Genomic DNA, 6,968 nt, shown 5'->3' with positions numbered 1-6,968 from the left:
ATTTAAGAAACGTATTTGTAAAGTATTATATTTTAGGGAATATATTAATTTAGGTTATGCAGCACTATTGCCTACTGTAGTAGACAAACTTCAGCATCTCTTTGGACTTTCACAGCCACGTTTATTTCTCCTATTCCATGTCAAAGCAAGTGGTGGGGTGTGTGTAGGAGAAGGTTAGGAAGAATCTGTTCCCGGGGCACCTGGGTGGCTCAGTGGGTTGAAGCCTCTGCCTTAGTCTCAGGTCATGATCCCAGGGTCCTGGGATCGAGCCCCACATCGGGCTCTCTGCTCTGCAGGGAGCCTGCTCCCTCCCCCCACCCCCCTTCCTGCCTCTCTGCCTACTTGGGATCTCTCTCTGTCAAATAAATAAAATCTTTAAAAAAAAAAAAAATGCTCCCTCCAGTCACTTAAAGGTCCAGGCTAATAGTGGCTTTACCTACTTGTGCTCCTCATCTGGGATACATGGCTCTGAGATGCTTTGGAAGGGAAAGAGAGGAATGGAGAAGGACCACCCTGGTTCCTTAACTCTCTTCACCAGGAAGTAATGCATCCTGCTTCTCCTCGTTATTCATTGGCTGAAACTAGTCACATGGTTCTATCTAACCTAATTGAAAGGAAGGCTGTGAAACGTAGGGGAGCACAGGGAATTTTTGGTGAACATTAATCTCTGCCAGCGATTGAGATACTACAAACTACAGATAAACTGAACTTGGAGTTGTTATTTCAGGTCATCTGTTACGATTCAGGAAACAATATCAGGGGCCATTATAGACTGTTTACTGAAGGTTATCACTCAGTGTGTGGCATTACAATCGAAAGAAAACAGAAGATCTTAGTCTCTGCTAATAGATACATGTCAGGTCACATCAGCAACTGAAGAGCCACATGGAGCAGATTAATTGGCCACAAACTCTAGAGGGGGGCAGTCAAAACCTTTGCAGGAATGGAGAGGAGCTCAGTAAAGTATGGAACTCTTGATCTTAGTCAGATGGGACTGGTTCCATACACACACACACGCACGCACACGCACACACAGTAACAACCCCCCCCCCCACAAATGTGGTATATAATAAATAAAACACACCGATTGGTCAAATGCTAAAATGTTAAATGTTTTAAGATACTCATTAGCAAACATACATAGAAAGTGGTTTTAGATTAGGTAACAGGAAGTACTGCTTTACAGTGGTTAGGAAATGTATCTATCCAGACTTCATATATTTCATGAATGCTTATGATGTGTTAAACATTACATAAGAAATCATTAAGCTTATGAGGTTTACAGTCTAATTTATGAATTTTGGAACATAGGCTTAGAGTGTAGACAACAGATTAGAACATAGGCTTAGAACACAGACAACAGATTCCTTACCTCTGTTTTAATTGTACTCAATATCATTTATTATTACCAATTTCAAGGCAAGTTGGAGAATATAAAGCAACCCCAGTTCCAGCCCTGAAGGAATTTCTGGCAAGGTGGTTATGATCAAGCTCAACCATGTTCTCCCACAAGCAGTCGTTGCTAATACCAGGAAAGGCATCGGGCTGGTAAAATGGTTCAACAGGCTGATGCCCTTGGTCGTCTTTGGGATAGTAAAACATTTGCGAACTTGAATGATAGGAAGTTGACTGCATTGAAAACCTAATGGCTTATGTCAGGCTGTCTGTAATGCCACTGAAAAATTGGTATTTTTCCAGACATGGAATAATAACCCTCTGATAGGTTCAACGTTCTAGTAAATTCTTGTAAGTTACTTTTTACTATGGTTTCCTTAGCTGAAAATTTTATCTCAACCTCCACTAACAATACAAATCTTGACTGAGGTAAAAAGTTAGGAGAAAATGTCCCCAGATATTCTCTTTCAGTATAAGGACCTACAATTAATGTTTCTCCTAACCTTCCTTCTTTTTCTTTGTTATCCATACTTTTATGACAAATAATGTATAAAAACTTTACAATTAAAAGTGCAGTAGGAAAAAAAGTTATTTGGAAGTTTCATATTTTCGTTAATTCTTCAGGTCCTTTACATATAAGAATAATGACCTTTTAGGAATCACAAGGTAAATTACTGATACATTAATAAGAGCAGAGACTTGTACTTTACCATTTAAAGTAAAGGATATAGGGCCTTGGCTAAGATCATTTTACATATATGATGTAAAATAACCCCCTTGATTTAATCTCTTCATTAATGTCACAGGTACTTACTGAGCATCTATGACAAATCAGGCACTGTGTTAAACTCTGAGGATACACTCTCTACCCACATGGGGCATGCTGTCCCAGAAAACACAAGTTTTAAGACAATGCTACTCAATGATTTGCCAAGAACACACATTAGTTGGTGGCAGAGATGGGTAAAAATCTGGGGTCCTACTGTTAACTTGGTGTTCTCTTCCATATTCTCTTGCCACTGGCCCTCTGATCTGTATATTTTCTCAATGTTGAAGATAGAAAAAGGGAAAGCCACCTTTGATCAGTTGAGCACATTGCATAGGGCATATTGGAGGAAATTGTTAGTGGTTAGATTCAACATGATCTATAGTTTCTTAATCTCTGGGAAAGTATAGCTTAGTAATTTCTAAATGTACTCTGGTCAGTTAGCCAGACTTGAGATAAGGTTTCACTGCATTGAAACCGGGGCAAAAAAAAAGGGGAAGAAAGAAATCATATATGCTGATGTAAAGTTTCCCACTTTCGTTTCATGGAGGTGGGGGGCTATCATTTATTCAGAAGGTATGTTTTTCTTATTACTTTAGGAGGTAAAACGCCCTTTCTCCTGTGAGATGATGCAGATAGTAGATGGCAATCAGTTCTTTCTAAAAATGCCTTTATTATCAAAATGAAAAGTTGGCGACTCTGTTAGTTTCTCCCAGATTTCAAGATCCAAACAACTGGGAATCATTAAATTAACTATTAGGGTAGTTCACATTTTCTTAGTTATTGCTTGGTGCTAAAAACTGGATCTTTATTAAGACTCCTAGGATTAGTAAGAGGCCACTACGCCTTTTGAGTTTCAGCAAAAATGAAAAGATCCCATTTCCAAAATGAAAAGAACTCTGCCCTCTCTAAAATTAGCAACATTTAGCTAATTTTGATCTCTTTTACCATCCTCCTTTCTTCTTCAGTTTCTCAGTGTTGAGGCATCCTGCTGGTTTATATAAATCAGTGTTTTTTTATTCTGACAGCACAGGGTGCTTAAAAAACAAACAAACAAACAAACAAACAAACAAACAAATAAAACAACCCGAGGGGCACCTGGCTGGCTCTGCTCAGTCAGTAGAGCATGGACTCTGGATCTCCCAGTCATGAGTTCCACACCCACACTGGGTGTGGAATCTAAGCAAAAAAACAACAAACCAAAAGAAAACCCCCAAAACCAAAAAAACAACCCTGATGAATGGGCCACACCCCCAGGTATTTCTATTTAAGTGGCCTCAGGTGCGACTAGGCTGGTTGAAAAATTTCTCAGGTGATTCTAATGTGTAGCCAGGCTTGGGAACCACAGGTGTGTATGCATCATGTTTCTTTATTAAATAGCTTCTGTGTGTCAGGTACCAGGGCAGTTACATAGATGATCAAGCTGGTTTGTGCAGTAGAAAGGCTGCTGAGGAAAACAGAAGGGTGAAATGTGACAAGAGAGTATGGTAAGCACTTGCATTTATTCCATAATTCACCAGATAATAACAGTGCCCTTAACAAGTGCCAGGGCTGGAGTAAAGGTATGCTCCAAGTTCTCCGGGCTACCTGAAAAGACCAGGAAAACTTCGAAGAGGCAGCAGCCAAAGAGCATTTGGAGGACTCTCCCTCCTACAAGGTCTTGGTCAGATAAGGTAGGGAGGCAAGGCTGCAGAGGGAACAGTGTGTGCTGTGTGTAGAGGAGTGTGTTTGGGCTTTGAGAAGCTAGAGATGAGTAAGTGGTTGTGTGAAGATGTACAGAGCCTTAGAGGTGGATTAACGAAGTAGTGTAGGCTTGACCCAGAATGCATTTTAAAGACATTAAAGGCTTTTAAGTGGGAACGCACAAATGGGATGTAGGTACAGAATACTGGTATTTAGGATAACAGAGGCTGTTCATACAAAGCTATAGATTACATTTGCTAGCCTATTAAAATTGATGATTTAACCTATCAAAGACCCCTCTGCCCTTGACTGACGTAACTAGACATTGTGACTCTAAGGGGACACAGTTTCTGGTCAATGAAGAGGGTTCCATGTGGCAGTGGGAAGTGGGGTGCAGACCAATGCTTTTTAAGTCACTAACTGAAATAAGTAGTTTCATCATGCACTGAGGTCTGGACATACCAGTTCGGGTTCCCAGCTTGCTGCCTCCTTACCTAATTTCCTTCAGAAGGACCTCTTAGTATGCCTGTCTGACTTGCCTCAGAGCAAGTAAACAAACCCAACAGATCAAACCCTCCAGGCTCCCTTCAGCTTCTGAGCTCCTCTCTGCATTCTTTTTTATCCTTACTTAGGACTCAGGGGCAAATAGGTCAGACCATGGAATCATCCCAGTACTAGGGACGTCCTTGGCCTGGTTAAGACATTCACAGAATAAACATTCCTCCCCAGCTGAGGAAGAGGATTCAGCCTAGCCAGTGGTTCTTAAATTCAGTGATCACAAGCTTCAAGTCAAGTCATGGGCTAAAAATGTAGAGTTCGGAGCCCTACTTGACACCTCCTGCATTCAGAATCTCTGGGGTAGGCCAAGGAAACTGCGTATGAAGCACTCATTCCCAGGTCATTCTGATGCCTGCGATCCGTGTACCTCACTGAGCAGTATGAATGTGGTTTTCTGTAGTTCTGGCCAGTAATTCTGCCAGTTGGCCACTGGCAGCTGTTTTGGGGGAGATGGGGGGGGACTGGTTAAAAGAGCCCCTGGATTCATAATAATACAGCTAGCTTGCAAATTTTTGCAGGATGCTTGGCTTTCAGTTCAAGTTATTTCTGGGTTAACTTCTTAATTGAGCTGTTTAGTTCAGCAGAGGACTTGAGATACCACAGATAAGAGAAAGGTTTAGGAGTAAGCATTGAGTATCTCTACTACCCTTTCCAGTTCCACTTATCTGAAGAGCCAGGATTTCTCTAAGGACAAGTAACCTTAGAGGGAAGTATCAAGGGGAAAGCAACACATTCCCTTTCTTTGCTGTGCGCCCGTTAGAGAACTACCTTTGTTAAGAAAAGAATATCCAAAAACACATCAAGATGTTGGACACAGATATTTCTTTCTTCTGTGTTTGCCAGCTCCTGGGGTTACAGGAGCACAAGTTTAAACAAATAAGGACCATTTCTCTCTAAAGGTGTCTCAAGGTGTCTCCCCGGAAATCCATGTGGCTAACTCATTAGTGATAGCAAGTGTTAGATGCTCATAAATTTCCCACAGTTCATTGACTGAAGACATCTTAATTGTAGACTTTTTGGCTTTTAATATCTTTGGTTGTTTCTTTAACATACTTCAGTTTGAGTATACAGATTTGGGGTTTTGAAACTTGTTTTTAATTAAGATGTGGTTTATTTTTATTACTTGAGATAAAATGTAGTCTGGGGGACTCAAATCCAAGTTACAAAATAAAGTGCATCTATCTGGGCAGACCATAGGAAAAAAATATATATATATAACATAAAGGATGATGTATCTGCCAGGATTCCTAAGTTTACTTAGTAACTTCTTGGGAGAAGGAAAACCCCAGCACCTGCATTATGAAAAGAACATACCTTGTAAGTGTCTTACTTTTTGAAATACCTAAATGAACTAGGCTGAATTATGAACCAGTGGCTTGTAAAAATTCACCTTGAGCGAGCTACTGAAGATGCTAAGTAGGAGATAGAGACTGAGGAAACTCAACCCGCTGTTTGTTTTATCAGTAATGTAGCTCAAAAGTAGCCAAGCCAGTGGTGGATGGGGGAACTTTCCCTGTGTTTTGTTTCCCTGAGCAGAGCCTGCGAATGCCAAGATTTAATCTAAAGAGGTTTGTGTTTTAAAAACTAACAACCAAGTAATAAAACACCTATAAAAGGGGTTTATAATGGAACCGGTGACAGTTTTGAGTGTAGTATTACAACTCTTCTGCTCCCCTCTCTCTTTTTCTATCCTTTCATCCAGCTCTGTGCCCTTTGTCTTAGCTCCTTTCTCACCTTGTTGCCAAGAAGCATGTAAGTAGGGGCAGCTCACACCCCAAAGGAGCAGACATTTTTAAAGAGTGAAGTGTGTATTGTGCACTGCATTTGTTGACAGGGTTGTGCTGCCTGTTTTGTTTGTCTGAAATGTTGCTCTAGCGAAGTATCTACCGAGTTTACACAGTGGTTTTGAATGGGGAATTGAAGATGCTGCTGGAGTGAATGTTAGTGGCATGAGGATGTTGGAGTCAACCAGGGCAGGAAGCCGGGGGCCTCTCCCTGGCACCTTGCCTCACCCTGCCAGGACCCAAGATCTCCCTGACTTCAGGGACAGACTTCAGTCAACAGGTGGTTTTCCACCCAGGCCACCAAGCCTGGAACTTGGTTCTTTTACAAAGCCATAGTTCCCCCTCCCGAAGAAATGGCACCTCAGAAGGGAAACTTCGAACTCCAACTCTCCAGGAGCCATTTCCCAAGCCTACTTTACCCATTTTCTGAAGTCTCCCTTACCAGCATCCCATCCATCCTCGGGAAGAGTGAGGGACGCTCTTTTCAGAGTCTGGAGGGCTCTGGGAGGCATGTGGGCAGCGTCAGAGTGGCCTCGCCTGGGCGGCCAGAGAAGCCCCAGCCTCCCTCATGTGGGCCTCAGGAACTCGGGGGGCCCAGGGGAAGCCTGGAAAACCGAACTTCACCATCAGCCTTCCTTCGAGCGCTGGCTAGAGGAGAGGGGGGAAGGGCCCCCCAGCGGTCTTTCCCCCACTCCCCCTGCCCCCAGCACCTCTGCCATCCGGCTGCACCGCCCAAGAAAGCACTCAGAACGCAGCTCTGAGCTCTCCAGCTCATCGCAGGC

The sequence above is a fragment of the Lontra canadensis genome, unplaced genomic scaffold (genome assembly GCF_010015895.1).
Source record: "Lontra canadensis isolate GAN:19392208 unplaced genomic scaffold, GSC_riverotter_1.0 scaffold3, whole genome shotgun sequence".
Classification (NCBI taxonomy): Eukaryota; Metazoa; Chordata; class Mammalia; order Carnivora; family Mustelidae; genus Lontra; species Lontra canadensis.
Note: the sequence above shows the minus strand (reverse complement) of the source record.